At 37.2% G+C, this 19199-nt stretch overlaps 1 pseudogene; it reads right to left on the reverse strand.

Annotated features, from left to right (window-relative positions):
* LOC146471108 (uncharacterized) lies at window positions 1-1715 on the reverse strand (annotated as a pseudogene).
* Window positions 1716-19199: the final 17484 nt, after the last annotated feature.

Genomic DNA, 19199 nt, shown 5'->3' on the forward strand with positions numbered 1-19199 from the left:
CACCTGCCTGCTTGCCTGCTCTATTTTCACTTTTTGTTTCTTGGTTGGGATCATGATTTTTTTTCTAGCCAAAACAAAAAATAATTTGGGTAAACTAAAATTTGTTGTGGAGACCAATAAACCCCTAACAAGTTAGCTTTGAAACAACGTGTAATGAATCAAAAAATGTGACTTCATACCTCGTAGAAAAACATTGCTGCAAACCCAACAAACTTCAAAGCTGTGAACAAAGGAACTACATTTTTTTTAGGGGGGAAGGGGTCATAAGTGAGCAATTCAGGGCTTGGAAACAAAATGCAAAAATTTAACTGGCTGATTAAAACAATGCCTTTACACCTGTAATTAGGCAATCAGAAGACCAAAGACCTTTGCGGGTTTACAAACAGTGTTGATCTACCAAAAAAATCAGTGCCTTACCAGTTTCTCTTGGTAGCTTTACGTTCACGATTATTCAACCTTCTTTCATACTTTAATCGATTAATAATTTGATCCAGGGTGAACTTTTTGAGCATTTCCTTCCCTTCTTCTTCTTTTCCAAGCATCTCCTTCACAACTGATTTGGAAATAACACCAGCCCTCACCATGCTGCCAGACACTTTCAATAGAAATTTCCTTTCCTCTTGGGCAAACAGTTAAGCACTCACAAAGCTCGAATTTGATGGTGGCACCATGTCTTCACCTCTGTTGTTGCTGGAAAAGAAGTGATTCAGTTTTTGTGACAAGGTTTCTTCCTCTTCTGGCACTTGAGCGGGTTGTTCACCATCAGCTATTTCCTGACTCTCTCTCTTGGATTTGCCATGGACACGCCATTCGCTTCTCACCCTGTCAAGGACTTTTTTTAGGATCTTGCTATTGTAGAGTGGGATGACCTTGGATTCTATCCTTAACCATAGCCATTGTTATGGATTTCTCAATGATTTCATTGGCAAAGAGCTCTTTTATTGCCAGCACGTCTTCTTTCCAAGAGATTTACGCCTTTGAACTTTCAGAGACTGTTCTTGTTACACACAGGATTTGCTGGGGTGACATCATCAGAAGTTTCCTTTTTAATCATATTCTGGCATTTTCCTCCCTGTTGTTGATGACCGATGGCAGAGGTGAGATGAGTGGCCGCTTGAAGACATGCTTCTTGCTTGTCATAAAGGTGATAGAACTTTCTTGCAGTCGTCTCTTTGTGGGCCATGAGATCGGCCAGTTCCCCCCTCATTTCTTTGTGGTGAGCATGGATGGTGGTAACAGCTGACTCTCAAAACAAAGTGGAAGAAACATGCTCCTCCATTCCTCCCTTGCGCCGTGCTGCATTTATTGCTGTGGAGATTTGGTCTGATTCAAGTTTGGCTCCACTCCAGGACAAAAAGGCGGTGGCCTCGACTATTACTAAAGCTAGTGATATTCCAGGACATGCGCAGATCGCGAGTCCACAGCTTAACTTAGCTTGGATCCATATCAGAAATTGCTTGTTACATGGTTAGTAGTAATCATGCAAAATTTTATCCTTTTATCACAAAAGTGAACAATTCAGCTATTTTTTGGATGATAACAGCTGTACTATTTCAAGTGATCTGTACAAAAAGAAACCTGTGTTTTCTTTCAATACAGAGAAATATCTGTAATATACTCACCTTCTCAATTTGGTCTTTGTCTCCATACATTATTGCTTTCGATAGGTTTGATTTGGAAACTTGAATACTTGTCATTAAATCTTTGCTCTCCATGATTGAAACTCTGCAAAATTTTAAGAATACTTTATTGAATAGACCAGAATAAATAGAATACTAGAAATACGTGACTCGCGAAGCTGGGGCTGGGTGGAAAGCCCCCTTTACTCGTATTGTAGCATCAAACGAGGAGATTAAAAGGCGCATAAAATTTTTTTTATGAGCATGGTGTTTTCGTAGTTCCACGGGCTAGTTTGTGGTTGAAAATCTATTTCTGACGCGACGTAATGTACAACAGGCGTGCAGCACTGTCGTGTTCGATGAATAGGTCTTATCACGGTTTTCGACGCCATTTTGACGGGTAGGCAAACAGGCTTGAAATAATAGTGTTTGTATGGAAATCCGATGTCAAATAATTTTCATAAAACATCGCTTCTGAAAAATTCATGAATTGGAAACTTGGGCTGTAGCTGTGACAGAAAGCGTCCAGTCGTGTTTTGAACTTTCCATACATTTGTCTGTATAGCGAACCAGCCGTGAACTGCTACTAAAAATAGTTCGCAGGAAAAAAATACAGGGTAATGTATGGAAAGTTCAAAACACGACTGGACGCTTTCTGTCACAGCTACACCCCTCCAATTTGGTTCTTAACATCGTTTTCTTAGTGCCAAAAGTTTCCAATTCATGAATTTTTCAGAAGCGATGTTTTATGAAAATTATTTGACATCGGATTTCCATACAAACATTGTTATTTCAAGCCTGTTTGCCTACCCGTCAAAATGGCGTCCAAAACCATGATAAGGCCTATTTATTTCCCACGGAAAATTTTTTACCGCAGCCACAAAACGTGTAATTTCTTTAACGCAATCTTTCACAAAAAAGATTTCTAAAAGAAAGGGAAAAGATTCTGGAGAGATAGTTCTGTATCCAGTGAATATTGATGAACATTGCAGTTGAAATTTGATCATGCACGCATATTTTTTTCGATGTATGCAAATTTTGCTCCAGACAACGCCAGACAGTCTGACGTCATTGTGCGGACACCTTCAAAGATATAAACATATATATAAATATATTTTTCGCTCAAATTTGTGCGGCTTAGCTCCACTCGGCCCGACAAATTTATTAACCTCGCTTCGCGAGGAATAAATTTTCTAAACACTATTTCTTGCAGAAAAAGGGAAGTACTGTATACCAACAACCATGATACACTGGCGAGAGCTACAATCAATACCACAAATTTCAGTGTGCCTGTATCTAAATCTATTAGTTAACACACATTACAGTGAAATCCATAAAACCTTGAACACCTAAAGTTATTTCTCGACCAATCAGATGTGAGAAGAAACTGCAAGCTGAAACTGCAAGAGTAACAAGGTGAAAGGTTTGGATTTGTCATGAAACAAGTTCGCTTTTTCTTCCATGATAAAACCTAGAACAACCTTGATCTTCAAATAGTCCACTCAATCTTTCTATTCCCATCGCTGCTAACCATCATTTGACTTAAGAAATCTTGAAACTGCTGTGGAAATAGTGCTAAAGGGAAACGCAGCTGTCTTTTGACGTGCTATTCAAATGAGCCAATCACAACCAATGCAGATTAACTTCCACAGAAATGAGCCACAAGTTCAAAAGGCCATGCTAGTGGGCTGTGATTGGTGCATTTCGATCTGTTTCTGTTTGTTTACCATACATTGCTTGCAGTTTACATGACTAAAAAAAGTAAAAATAAAATGACTGTTGTTCACAGTTATCCTTAGTTTACAAATAGGCAAATAGAAAACGAATAATATTAAATCGTGGGAATGAAGAAGCCAACTCTTTGTTTCATGTCAAAAGTACAAACGTTTTCGGCTAACAGTCATGTTGCGCTGGAGGAATTTGCTGTGGATGAGCTTGATACCCTGCTCTCTGCCACTGAAGTAAGATAAGGGGAAACTTATGTAAAGTTTACTTGGCGAACTTTTTTTGGTCTAATGGTAAAAAAAAGAAATCCTTGAAATGATTGTTATGCATAACACCGTGAGTAGAGACGCCATTTGTTTTTTGTAATTACATGTAAAAATATAATTCTTGACACTGTCTAGCCGTGTCTGATTGTGTCTGCTCAATTCAACATCTCTTTTGAGCAAACTATTGTTCACAATAAATATATTATTCTTTGCATATGCATTTTAGCGCTGTAATAGGACAAGAACAACAAGTATCAGTATTTGATAACAGTAAAATTGAGGATTTATCCGTGGAGAAAAAGCAAATTCATTGTTTCGTGACTAGTCCAAACCTTTCAGTTTGTCACTCTTACTGTGTTAACAGTTTTGAGTTTCCCTGTAAAAGTGTGTTCATATAAAAAGCTTGACTGTATAATTGTATGATCTCATCTCATCTCTTGCAAATGCTCTCCTTGAGACAATATAGGAAGATGTAGAATGTAAATCCTGTTTCAGTATTTTGTAGTATGTACAACAAAATCTGATAATTAAACACTATATAATTTTTTATTGTTGCATTGAATCACTTGGTTCACGTACGCTATTCTTATTTTAACAAGACTGCATTCATATGCAGTCCTAAAAGTTATAAGCAGTAACTGTATTGAGAACAAATGGTATGTGAATTGTATTTCTAGAACGCATACAGATTACACACATTACATTATATTAATTTTAAAGAAGCAGGGCTCATAATTAGAGAATAAAACAATGGTTCAAGGTGCCTACATACGAGGGACATGTTAGCGGGAAAAAATCATGTACGTGTAAATGTTCACACTGAGGGGACATGTAGCATGAATTTGTAGCTAGAATGGGGGGAGGGGTCCCATTCACGAATCACGAGCCTACTTTCCTTTAAATCATGAAACCACGTATGTTTTTAGACCAATTCCCTGATCACGTATTTACTATACATTCTTGAAGAAAGTCTCGATATCTCTGGCGAGCTCACAGTAATGCGTAGGGCCGGAGAGAACATGTCCTCCATACAAGATTAATCTTTGGCTTTATGATCTAGGACATTTGTCAAGTTTGGTTTACTACCGTAAATTGATTTTGAATACGCAATTTATTTCCTTTTAGCAGTTTTCATATGTCATGCTATGGTTCTGTTCATATCACACGTCACTCTTAACATATAAGCCTAACCTGCAATCACCTGCTAGAAAAAGGATGCCTGTCTGCTAGTTAGCTTTACCCCTTTACCATCCTGCATCTCACCTAACATCACTAAGTGCAGGAAATGGTTTTCATTTACGAGTCAGCAAATTCAAGGTGAAGAAATTAAATCAATTCCCAGTTTCAAAACACAATTCTATACCGCCAAAACAATACCTCCTTTGAGGGTCCGCATCCTGCAGTTATATCTTTGTGACATTCACATTCAAACAAACTTGCATTGAAAGATTGTGTGACAAACAGCTTCTGTGTAGGAGGTTACTTCAAGTGGGGGTTTTAATTCCACATGGAAAGTTTTCCACATTCACCCATTACTCCCCATCAGACGTGATTAGTGGATTCAAGAGAGGTTAATCCAATGCCCAAGATAGAAAAAAAGCCTCCAATAGCGTTACCCAACCCATGCTATTGTACAATTATTGCCACTCAATTTGATGATAATCGTTTTTTGGTATTTATTAGTTAATTAACATCTTATTTGAATACTTGCCTTCATCAACAGTTCATTTAAAATACTTTCATAAACATCTTATTTATGGCGAGAAGCCCAGTTTCTTTTCTAAAATACTTAAACATCTCTTCATAAACGTTTCGTTTAAAATATTTTCAAAATGAAACAAATAAATTCATTGACAAACTTCTTCGTTCTTTCCTCATTTTAATTGACGGTCATCTCAGAGGCTGCAATAGCCTACTTCAACAATATATAAAGACAAAATAATGTGGAATACTTGTTTCTCTCTAACGATTTGCCTTCTAGACTCCACTGTACTGTCCATCTTTTTTGCAGTACTTTTTTGCGCATGATTGTCATCTCTGTGCCGTATTCGTGAATTCCACTTCAGATGCTCAGCTACTTCAAGATGACCTGTACAAGCTTGAGAAAGGGCAAAGCTTCTGGGAAATATAGTTCAACCCTAAAAAAATTTCCACCGTGTGCATCACTCTGATGAAAAACCTGCCACTGATGAATTTTAGATTCTGCGGAGTAGTACTAGAGAATGTGACCTGCCATCCCTACTTGGGTGTCCAGCTCGATAGCAAATTATGTTGGAAAGAACATATCGAATTCATGGTCAAAGGTGCTAACAAGGTCTTAGGTCTCATAAGGCGGAATTTCTGGTTCTGCGACGAAAACAGTAAACTGGCCTTGTACAAAACGCTAGTAAGACCTGAAGTCAGGTATGCAACGTCAGTGGGATTCACATTATAAATGTGATACTCATAGACTAGAAGGTGTGAAAGGAGCCATAGCGTGCTTTTGTGCTGCAAAGTGATAAGAAATTGACTTGTCTATTTTCTAAAACCAGAACACTCAAGCTCGAGTGAGAACAAAAAGAAGGTTAATATGTCACCTTGATAACTTATTAACTTTTTTTACGAAAATACCCTTTTCTCAATAACTCGCGCGCGTTTTAAGATTTTAAATTATCTTTTTTAAAAATATAATTTTAAGTAATTAACTTTTGATTGAAAAATAACAATTCGGCAAAAAGTAGCCCCGCGAAGGTTTGAAGTAACCTTAACTTCGCAGGAAGAAAGAATGCTCCGACAAAAAAAACAGAGAGCGCACAAGAAAATTCTACCCTTCGTGACACAATTTCAACCATTACTGCCATGTTTGAAAAATATTCTGATGGACAAATGACATTTAGTACAAAACCAGCCGCTACTACGAGAGATATGCAAGGAACCTCCCTTGATCTCTCATAGAAAAAGTCTAGAGAAGGAAAATCGCTTAAAGACATGCTTGATAAAGCAAAACTGCAAGGCCATTATGAACACAATGGGCACACAGCAGGAGTCGCGTAGGTCTGTAAACCCCATTTAAAGCCTGATCTGAGATGTAATGGCCACTGATGAACACGAGGAACATACAGCACAGAATCTTCAAAGTTATTAACAACTAACTCAAGTCAGAAACTTCCTCTTGATAACTGTTAACCGTCTGAATTCCCAAAATTTAACGTCCAAACGTCAAAAATGGGTGAAATTTTACCGTTACCTGTCAAAGCTATACCCACCCCAATGACAGCATCATTAAAGAGTGTCTTAGTCAACCTAGAAATGTGTCAAAAGCCAGCACAAAGTACCTTACAGTGTTTATTTTGCTTTAAAACTAACCTTTCAACAAAAGTAACCAGTGACATAGTTAATGTCATTATCGTTACAAAAGTGCCCTATTAACTTGCAAAAAAAGTAACTGTGAAATCCAATGAGAGGAATTTTTTCTCCTTTTCTGGCTAGCGTGGAACAAAAGTCTTATAAGTAACTTTTACACTAAAGTATTTACTTTTTTAAAACCATCAAAACCAGCATTAAATGTTTCCCTTCTAATTCAGTCTCTGAAAAGGGCACTTATGTAACGCAGCTTGCATACAGGAAAGGCTAACGAAAAAAAATAAAATGAAATTTTTTAACGCTTATTTCTTGCGTCTTTTGTCGATTGACCATACAGAAGAATACCTTCTTAACACTTAACATCATTGCTCAGAAGAAACAGACTCCATTTTAAGATTTAATGAGCAATTGTGCACAAAATCGTGTAGTGGTGATTTTGGCGTAGTGGAATAAGCTCGCAAGTCTTTGAAGAATTATACTTACTCACGGCATCTTTTGGGCTGCAAATTTCTGAAGAGAGAACAACTTGTGGAAGTTGAGTGAATACTAAAAACATGATTTTTGGTCTAGATATCTTGTTAACCACGCAAAAAGTGCAGTAAAAGGAGAAAAAATACGTTTTCCATGGCGAAGGCACTTATGTAACGTATTGAGAACTTAAAAAGTCCTAAACAAATCAATTAAAGAGCGAGAAGGCTGAAACTTCTGCTGCATTTCAGTCAAGGCCTCGACCTCTATTCCACAACAAAAAAGGGAACGCACTATTGATTTTGAAAAGTTATAGGCAAGAGAATAAAACGGTACATAAATGACCGCCTTTCAATCTTCAGAGCGAGAGAGAGAGGGGGAGAGCCAGAGGCACGGGCACTTTTGTAACGCAATAGGGAACTTTTGTCACAAAGTTAGGGAACTTTTGTAACCCAGGGCACTTTTGTAACGTCACTGGGGCACTTTTGTAACATTCGATAGGGCACTTTTCTAACAAACTGGCACTTTTGTATCAAGTTGTACAACCTCCAACTGTTGTTGTTCCCACTATTTAGAAAACAAGTTATGCATATGATTAAACGCGATAACCTAAAGTACCGTATTTATTTGAATAAACGCTGCGGCGTTTATTACATTTTTGGCACTTAAGATGTGCGTTTATTTGAGGGCGGCATTTATTCAAGGGCAGCGTTTATTGCAAACCTTGTAACAACAATTGTGAATTTATTGTGTCATTTAAACGTCTGTCAAGCTTATTGAATAACTTCCTACGCGCAAACACTGAGAACAACTTATTTGCGAAAATCACTGGCAAAAGAAAGACAGAAATCAGACTAGTTGTACTGGCAAGATTCTCGGCTGTTACCATGGAATTGCCTGATCTAAGCAGCAAAGCTACGAAGAAAACCCACTTTGAACTGAATGACATTACAATAGAGAAAAATAAATTTCCACGACTGGTTTAGATTGAAGATGGGTACTTGAATAACTTATATTGGTGATAAATAGATGCGTCGAATAAATGCCGTAATGTCGAGAAAGATTGCGGCGTTTATTTGAGGGCAGCATTTAGTGATATTTTTGCTTGTCCCTGCTGCGTTTGTTCGAGGGAGGCGTTTATTTGAAAAGTTACGTTACACTTATTTCATTAATCTGTGCATTTGGTGAATAAGTTAATGACCGAGAGGCTGAAGCACACATTTCAACTTTTTGTGTATTTTAAGTATTGCTTGTGGTGTTTCACTATTTTCAAAAGAACAGGATGCAATTTAGTTACTTTTGTTAACTTAACTGGAACTAACATATTCCTTTATTTCATAGGAAAATCATTTACAACAGAGTTAATAGCTTATTGATACTGACAGGATATGATAAACGTACGGGGGCGTTCGATTGCCCATATCCTGTGCTATGTTTATAAAGAAAATAACTTCCTGAAAATTTTTAAAGTCAAGCACATTGGCTATAATTAACGGGCTTGCTGAATACAAGTTACAGGTGAAATCTACAATCTAGCTCTATCTAGCTCTGTAGTAATAAATGAAATTGAGTTTTCTTAATTCAAATTGTTGGCAAAGCATACCGTGAAAAAAGTAGCAATAAATGCAACATACATGAACTATCATAAATTTTCAGGTATTCCCTAAAGCTGCAGCTACAACATTTTTTCTTCTTCTTGTTCTCCTCGTAAAGGTAATATGATTTTTGGAAATATTGTGCCACTAGTGCGTGGTAAGAATGGTACGTACAATAAGCCTAACAGAGCTGAAGAAACAGCTTAACAATTAACCTAAATGTAGTGTCTTTATATCATCCGAGTGCAATTTCCGCCACAAGAATATTCCAAACATTGTGTTAACCACGCAAACAAAAGAACGAATCGTGCGGCAGCGGCTTTCTGGGTATTTTTTTTTTAATATATATACTTTATTTACAACACAAACACTACTTACAAAATGTTACTTTACACAACTTACAGTGCCTACACTACTTACAACACCGTACGCATTACATTTTTTCTATACATAGAAAGAAGAAAAAAAAGTTACAATTACAATTATTTGGCGACTAATAACTTAAACTGAAGTGATTACTAACATAATTTACAATACTAACACTATAAACGCAATGGCAACAGAAAAGTATAAAAGGATTATATATAGATTAAGTATAAGTGTTTTTCTTTTTATTTAGAAGGATAAGTAAAGAGAACTGAACGGCCTAGACTGCGTGAAAAATTGTCAACGGAAATTCAAACTACCTGTATTACAAAAACAAAAATAATAATAATAATAATAATAATAACAATAATAATAATAATAAAACGTTACGCGGTGCACATTATCGCCCATTTTTTATAAAATTCACTTAAAGTTCTATTTTTGGTACAAATATATTTTTCTGTTTCGAATTCAATATTAATCCTTAACTTAAACCCAGCAATAATTGGACGAGTTTGTGATCTTCTGCAATCCCATATATATAGTTTGGCTATCAGTAGAAAGTAGTTCAGTAAAGGGCATTGTACGGCTATTATACCTAATAGCACATCCTGTAGACTAAGACTGATCAATTCATTTGACAACGAGTAATAATAAAATTCAAAATCCTTCCCGAAAAGTTTTGCATATACACAGTCAAAAAGAAGGTGGATAAGGGTTTCCGGTTTAGAGTTACAAAAGGAGCATTTATCATCAGTAATATATCCTATTTTATATAACTTAGTGGTAGTATATAATATGGAGTTAAGGACCTTGTACTGAAAGGCCTTAACATAGAATTCAGAGCATATGATGTGTGGTAAAAGAAATGCTTTTTCTAGCCGATCTTCCGTCAGATTAAAATCCCGTTTTAAAGCTGAGGTATTTTTAGAAAGCTGTGCCTTTTTACTTATGAGCAATGAATAATAATCTTTTGATTTCTTCTTTAAAATATCAAAATCGTTATTCTTAATTATCACGGAGGGTGGCATTGTTAAAAAGGTGTGATCAGTTGTTCTAGAATTGACTTTTAAGTGGGACGGTACAGCATGTCTAAGACCTGCCCATACTAAGAAATTGTTTTTTTCAATCTTTCTTATAATGATACTATGCGACTCTGCAATACTTAAATCAAATCGAAGATCGGAAACCAGAAGAAAACCATGTCGAAAAATGTTTTGTAAAGAATTGGCTTATTATTTATCTTAATGTCTTTATTATTCCAAATAATATTATACCGCATTTTATCTGTAGAAAAGTCGTCACGAAAATCGACCCACCATTGAAGCAGCTCGGAGTAAAAAGGTGATTTGATTAGAACGTCTTTTACATCATAGTTACAATGAAATAGTAAGAGGCCCCCGAAACTTTTACGTTGATAACACAAGTAATTCTTCCATGTGCTGTCGTTTGCGCTGAAGATTCTCTTTAGCCAGGCAAGTCTTAAAGATTTGACCATCGTTTCTAGGTCAATCATTTTCAAGCCACTTTTTTGGTAGTCATTTATTGTTGACAAACGTGTGACCTTGTCAACACCTCTCCATAAATATCAATCTGTTCAATTCTTGAACCGCCCACTCTGGAATTGTTATTAATGATGCCACCTAAACAAATTTTGGAACAATCAACGATTTGATAACAGTAACCTTTCCATAAAGGGAAAGACCTCGCGCAGACCATATGTTTACCAATTTTTTCACGCTGTCTAGTCTTTCTATAAAATTTTTCTCGTGTAGTAATTTTTGATCATAGGTGTAATAGACTCCGAGAGCTTTAATTGGTTCATTTGGCCATTTAATACCAAAGGGTTTTGATCTATTTTCCTTTAATGATCCGATCCACATTGCTTCAGTTTTTGCGGGATTAACGGCTAAACCTGAAATCCTCTTAAAATCGTCTAACAACCTGAAAAGAGTTTGCGCTGAGTCGATGTCTGACAGAACCACAGTTGTGTCATCTGCGTATTGAAGTAATTTTGTTTCCTTCTTGTCAATAGTAATACCTTTTATCATTGGATTTTGTCTTATTGCGATAGCCAAGGTTTCAACAGCTACTACAAAGAGATAAGGAGAAAGAGGATCTCCTTGCCTAACTCCTCGTTCGACTGTAAAATAATCAGAGATTGTGCCATTGTTGATAACACAGCTTTGTATATTTTTGTAAAAAGAAGAAACCCATCTAATAAAACTGTGGCCGAAATTAAAAGATTCTAGACAACTTTGTAAAAAGCTGCGTTTTAAACTATCGAAAGCCTTCTGAAAATAGATAAAGATCAAAAAACCAGGAATGTTTTCTTCAACAGTGAAGTCCATTATGTCAAAAATCGATCGTACTGTTTCGCCGATATAGCGGTCTTTTATAAATCCAGTTTCATTGTAATGGATGATGCTTGGCAGAACATTTTGTATTCTAACAGCTATAGCTTTAGCCATAATTTTCGCATCCACATTTACCAAAGATATCGGCCTCCAGTTTTCCAAAAAGGATCGATCTTTTTCTTTCTTTTCGATGAGCGTAATTACTGCTTGCTTTTGAGAGCACGACATTTCACCTTTTTCGAAGCATTCATTAGCACAGCGAATGAAAGGCTCACAAAGTAAAGGGCGAAATTTTTTATAGAATTTGATGGGAATTCCATCGTTCCCTGGAGTTTTATTGTTTTGGAAACTGTCCAAGATAAGTGCGCATTCTTCTGGAGTAATTTCACCTTCACAAGACATTTTTTGTTCTTCTGACAGTTTAGGAATGTTTAAATCTTTTAAAAAGGATTTAATTTCGTGCAAATTTTCATTATTCATGTTCCTACTCGAGTACAATTCTTGATAAAAACGTTGTTATTCGGACAAGATCTTTGAAGGATCCGTGGTAGACGAGCCGTTGATATTTAATTTTCTCATATGTTTTTTGACATGATTTCTTTTTTCTAGGTTTAGAAAGTATTTGGTGCTTTTCTCGCCATGCTCATGCCATCGGGCTTGCGCTCGAATAATTATTCCTTTAACCTTTTCTTCATAAAACAATTCGAGCATATCTTTAGCACAGTTAAGAAGATTTGCATTCAAAATACTAGGTTCTGTTTCGAAAGCACACTTTGTATCAGCGAGTTGTTCTTGGAGTTCCTTTTCTCTTTCACTTCTTTCTCGAGCTTTTCTTTTGGAATACTGGATAGTGTGCACTCTTATGTTGTATTTTATCCAGTCCCAAATACTTCAACAGTTCGAAAGGTCCTCACGACCTTCAGCTAACCAGATAGGTATCCTCTCCGTGATGCCATTAACGTAGTCTTCATCATCTAAAAGGGAGCAGTTCATTTTCCAGATACCTGGACCTTTGATGTCATCAGATTTGTTTACAAGTTCAAGAGTAATTGCTGCGTGGTCTGTTCTAATTGCCGGGATTATATCTGCTGCTTTAATTAGATCATGTAAAGAATTTGAGATCAGCCAATAGTCTAAACGACAAAAGATCGTAGGCAAATTTTAACTCCATGTAAAGCTCTTTTTCTGAGGATTCTTAACTCTCCATATATCGACGAGATCAAACTCTTCTTGTAGGTTGCTAATAGTTGATACAACAGATTTTCTTGGACTCAATAGGCCTCCTTTCTTATCCATAAGTGGATTAAGAGGGCAGTTGAAATCCCCTCCCATACTAATGTTTTCTTCTTCATCAAAATTATTATTTCGCAAAATCAGAAGTAGATTGTTGAAAAAGCTCACGATATTCGAATCTTTATTCGGAGCGTAGATGTTGATTAAAACATACATTTTGTCATTAAATTCTGCTTTGATTATAACATATTGTCCTGAGGGGTCCAACACTTTTGAGTGAATTGTGCAATCAACATCCTTTTTAACAAGAATTGCCACCCCGCGTGAATTGGAGGTCCCGTGGGCCATAATAATGTCACTCCCCCATTCATTTCTCCAACAAGTCTCTGAGTCCATTTTTGAGTGGGTTTCTTGTAAGAAGATGAAATCTGCTTTTTGCTTTCGACACCAAGTAAATATCGTTCTCCTTTTCTTAAAATTTCCAGTGCCCCTTACATTTAAGGAAACTAATTTGCACGTGCTAGCACACATTTCAGTAGTAGTAAAATACCAGTAAAACTGTGATTGCAGAAGAAAACAAGAGATATGATTAAAGAGCACTTCCGCTTGGTTTTTGCAATATTTAAATAAGAATAGACCGTTCCTCAAATTAGAGGAAAATAACGCGAAAAATTTCATCAGTACATGTATATTAAAATAATAGATTTTATTGCCTTTTACGTACACTACACAAAAATGGAACAAGAGGGAAAAACACGATAATACTCCTACCTCGTGTTTCAGATTAATATCCATCTACTAACAACCTAGTTCCTACACAAAAGAAAGCTCCTCCACCAAAAAAACATATAATCAAAATAATAAGGTGTCCATGGAGCAAAAATCTAACAAAAGGATGATGATCTTATCTGATGTTGTTTTGATACAAAAGAGCGAATAATTAGAAATCCTACATAATATTGAGAAGAAAAGAAACTTATAACTTCGCCAGAAAATATTGTAATCGCCGTTCGGCAAACTAATGAATAAAGCTCAGACTCAAACAATTCTTTTAAAGTCAGAATTTAATATATTCACCATCGACGTAGAGTTTGTCTGGTTCAGACTTGCTAAAGTTGGCCCGTCTACCTTCTTTTCTTGCCTGTTTTAATTTCTCCATCTGCGCTTTCCTCAGTTGATGTAGTTCCTTTGGAATGTCCTGAAACATTTTGAAGTTTGTGCCCTTTAGCTTTCGCCCTTGTTTGAGGACTCGCTCCTTGTCTGAAAATCATAGAAACCGAGCAATAATCGTGCGGCTGTCGTTACCAGTATCATCTTTTGGCTTGCCTAGCCTGTGGACCCTCTGGAATTCAATATGTTTGGCGTTCTCAACTCCAAGCGTATTTTCTAGAAAGTTCACAAGAACGCCTTTGGTATCTTCGTTTGTAGTTTTCCCTTTGTAGTTTTTCCTGGGAGACTTCTGGAATTCCTTCGAATTTTAGGTTTTCGCGTCGGCTATAGGCCTCTAAATAAAGGATTTTCTTTCGGCATTCACCTAGTTCCTTCTTACGCTTGTCGAGAGTTGATTGAAGTCGGTCAAGTTAGCTGTCGACAAATTGGGAGTTGGTTTCCATATGTGTAAATTTTCCTTCGAGCTTTTCCTGTTTATCTTTGACTGATATGACATCTACTTCCACGGAAGTAATCTTGCTTTGCAGCTTTTTAACAGTTAAGCTTATATCTTCCATCTTTAAATCCATGCTATCCAGTCTTGCGATTATAAGGTCTAGTTTTCCCTCGACGCCTTCCACTGGAGTTTTGGCGGCCATTGTTTTCTCGGCGTCACTTGAAAATGTCACGTCCGGAGATGTGGCCTCTTTAGCTCTTTTTTCTTCAGGTGACGCTTCAGTTGAGCTACAGGATGAGTTTCTGCTGTATTTTCTCTTAGGAGTAATAAAAACAGAGGAAATCTCCATAAACACCGCAGTAAAAAAAAGTGGCCGACGGAGCTTCCGAAAATGCGTCCTCACTCCATGATGCTCTCCCCAGACTCTGGGTATTTTTTGACAACTGCAATGTTTTGCTAAAACAACGAACAATCTTGCATGCACTTGAATTCAAATGTCTTAATCATGGGCAATAGAGTGGTTTTCAGGTCAACATCAACAGCTATTGTTGCTCCTTTGGGTTGATGAGGTCTGAAATAGAACAGAGACACTGCGCATTAATTTATTTTTGTTACTGGCCAAAGTACTAAACTTTGTGCTCAAAAGTATTGAAAACCACTCCATTACCTAATGTCTTTATCATGCTTAACATTAACTCAACTGAACGAGAAAAAGATAAACTTATTGCAAATACTTGCCATAGAAGAATTTTACAACAATCCGAGGTACAGCCAGTCCACGAGAGGTGTAATCCTCGGAAAACCCTGAATGCCTTGTTAACTGGGCCTATTTAGATTGTGATTGGCAACTTTTTGCAACTTTTCGGGGAATGTGAGAAACTTTGCACCAAAGAAGCAAATTCGTGCAACATTTCCTCCGCATAGCAAATACTTGCCATAGAAGAATTTTACAACAATCCGAGGTACAGCCAGTCCGTGAGAGGTGATATCCTCGGATAATCCTGAATACCTTGTTAACTGGGCCTATTCAGATTGTGATTGGCAACTTTTTGCAACTTTTCGGGGAATGTGAGAAACTTTGTAGCAAAGAAGCAAATTCGTGCAACATTTTCTCCACATAGAAACATTTAATTTTGAAAGCAACTTTCTAGATTTGTCAGAAATGCATTTTGTACTTATTCCAATTATCTTTTTAGAAGCGATCTTTTGGAGCAAGTTCGACACAATCTTGAAAGGCCTACTCTAAAGTAAGAATGTTGAACCCACTCGCCTTTGGGCCATTTTCGTTATGTGCTTGTTAGCAGGCATAGGTTGCACATAAGGCCAAAATATCGTTTTCACACGTGAAAGTTTAAAAATAGTGTTAAACAACCCTAAATGTTTTTAGGTTTGCCCATCTTGGAAGCCCTACTTTGATGCCTTTCATATTTTAACCGGTTGACGACCGTGGCCAGTGAAACTTTCTTTAACATTTCCACACCCCAGTCTTCCTTTTCGAGGGTCTCCTCAATTCGTGTCTTTGAAATCGGGAATGATTTTTGTATCATGTTGATAAATAGCTCTTGCATTTTTTCTAACTGGGCTGCCGTAAAGACGTTTCCCACGCTGCTTGACACACTGGTTGGTGGAATGATTTCACTGGAGGTCTGGCTGTCTGCTTGAAACGCCCTTTCCATACGTTGCTCTAGTGTTTCCACTTCACATGGAAGGCATTGAGGTCTGCAATTCCGTCTGGTTTTTTCCAGCAATTCTTGTTCTTTAGGCAAAGGGCAACAGCTACAATGGCAAATTTTGTATGATGTAGAATTACTATCACACCAAGATGGGGTTCAACAATTTATTGACAAAAGATGAACAGACTAACAACTGAATATTGACCCCCACCTTATGGGTGGGAGGGTAGGGTTTCAAGGCCTTACAGAGATTGTCCAACACGAGAGTGAACTCGAGCACAAGTGCTAATGACGTCACTGGTTCTGAGTGGCCAATGACCGTGCACTATTAATTACAAGCATTAACTCTTACAACTTAATTCTACCCAATTGCTATCACAACAAGATGGGGTTCAACAAATTATTGACAAAAGATGAACAGACTAACAACTGAATATTTACCCCCCTCCCCCCCCCCCCAAAAAAAAAAAAAACAAGAGGTGTGAAGTAGTAGGGTAGATGAAAAGAAATAAGATATATATGTGTAAGATTAATATACTATAGATTAGTGGTGGGGATATTTTTAGCCAAGGTGTTGGCAAGGCTAAGCTTTTGAGAAGGATTAAGAACTAAATAGACCATATAAGCATCTGATGACCAATCCCACAAGAATTTAATGAACAGAGGCGATGCACCAGAATTGAAAACAAAACTGGCACCTCCCCGTCTTAAGCTATGAGGAGAAAACTGAGTGGGGTACATCCCAATTAGGGCTATACAGGACTCGAGAAATTTGGCAAAGTAAGGCCCTGTGATGGGTTTGGTGCCACCTGGTATAGCAATGGTAAATAACGGTGCTCTGGGATCCGCTGTTGAGAGGCAAAGGTGATGTAGCAATGCTGAAACTAGACACAAAACTGAATTGGAAATGAGCGGTAAAATAATTTCAAGCTCAAATTGCAATATAATGGTGCCGCAAATCGTTTGTTTTATTTTTTTCTACTGCCTGCTATTTAAGCCCGCAAATAGACGACTACAACTAAATCACACATTTGATCACAAATTTATTCGCTTCGCGTCTCAATTTTTTCCATCTAAAGCAAAACACTGATGTTTGATGCCGTTTGTCCGTCAAATTCTGTTTTTGACAGTTGACTTCCATATGAACAAACAGTACGATTAACATCTAGAAAATCCTTGCGAGTGAAATCGTAATGTTTTGCATTATGAAAGTCACTGAAGGTGTGAAATATTTCTTCAGCTGATACACCGTAGATTGCACAATTTCTGTTTTATTCATACAAAGAATTTGTTTCAAAACACAGGAAAGGAAACTGTGAGGAGACTTGCCATCAGGGTACTGTCTAGGGGAATTGGAAGTCTGGAGTTGATCCAAAGCCAGCTGTGGTGAAGTAGATGCCTGCAACCACTGACCTTTGCCATTTCCAGCAAAAGCAGATGTTCCACGAAATCGTTGTCTATTTTAAACAGACCAATCCCTTTACAAATTTTCCACGGTTGGGGAACGTATCTGGTTAACCATACGGGACATCTACATCCACTCCACTCTCTCCGCTTTTACTTCTCTGCTTCCAAAGAGTCCACAGAACATCCCGTCGCTGGTCGGCCGTGACGTCTCCTTTGACGATCCATCGACTAAAATGTTGATTTCGGCAGCTAAAAAACTTTTAACCTTACAAAAAACGAACTTATATTTACAAGAGAAAACACTAGATTACAAAAAGTGGAGAACAAAGAGCAGATGATCAAAATTCGGGCACGATTTCAATAGAATATTTCACCACAAGCTCACGTCGAATTTAGTGTCGACCTGTATAATTTATTTTTGAGCCGGTCTGCTAAAAACTAAATTACTTATTTCAGTTCAGTTCCTTCCTTGTCCTTGAAGATTTCTCCAGCCACAAATAAACTGCTACAAACAAACAAACTGTACAAACAACCATTCGCGCAAACCTCTCCTTCTTCTCTTCTGGCACCTTCCTTTTCTCTTACTTTGCTCCTGTCTTGTTTGAGTCCTTTGCAGTCGCCTTTAACTGCTGTTTACTTGCCGCTGCCTCCGACAAAAGGGGTTTCATCAGGGAAAACACGGCTGGCTCCTGCCAATGGCTCTTGACAGTGACTTGAGCGTCTTTGCCTATGACCTTGCAATACTAACTTTCTGCTTCTTCTTACCTCTCAGTCCTTTTTTTTCCCTTCTGAGATTAATAAAAAACAACCTGACCTCCATTTAAATACTCTTACACAATTACAATTACAAAGAAGATTCTAGAAAACGCTAACTGCAAAATGTACAATAAATACTGATTACACAACAAGATATGAAATACACGGTGATGGGAATAATAATAGTTAGACTACATTGAAATTTGCGATACTACACACAAATTCCTAAGACAATAGCTACTAATATACTAGTGACATTTTTTTTATACGACGAATTAAGACTACAAATAATTAACATTATAATCCTAATTATTATATGGCAAGGTAGTCTTGAGGTAAATCCGCGCGTTCTGATTGGCTCTTTCTTGGTCGGGATTTTACCATACGGAGCGTTTCCATGGAAATGGTCATAAGCCGTGTATTTTTGTTTATGACATGCGGCAATTTGAAAATTTGTGGCTAAAACTGCGAAAAGAAAACCCGAAAATACTTTTTTTCTTCGCAAAGAAACTACCCAAAAGACTGATTCCAACTTGGACAAAGAAGTATATCATTTACAAAGCAAATTTTACAATTCCGAAGGTCTAGAAACCTCTGAAGCCACCGGGCATCTGCGAAAGCCGAGGAAGCCATTGAGAATTTTATAAACAAATAGAAAAGTGAAAACACAAAAGGAAGAAGTCTACTGATATGAACACTCTACTCCGTTTTATTGAAGCTAATGGCTTGAATAGTCAAACAATTGAAAGCCTACCTTCGTCCGAGCTTGATCACCTTATGTCAATT

The sequence above is a fragment of the Pavona decussata genome, unplaced genomic scaffold (genome assembly GCF_977016875.1).
Source record: "Pavona decussata unplaced genomic scaffold, jaPavDecu1.1 SCAFFOLD_106, whole genome shotgun sequence".
Taxonomy (NCBI): Eukaryota; Metazoa; Cnidaria; class Anthozoa; order Scleractinia; family Agariciidae; genus Pavona; species Pavona decussata.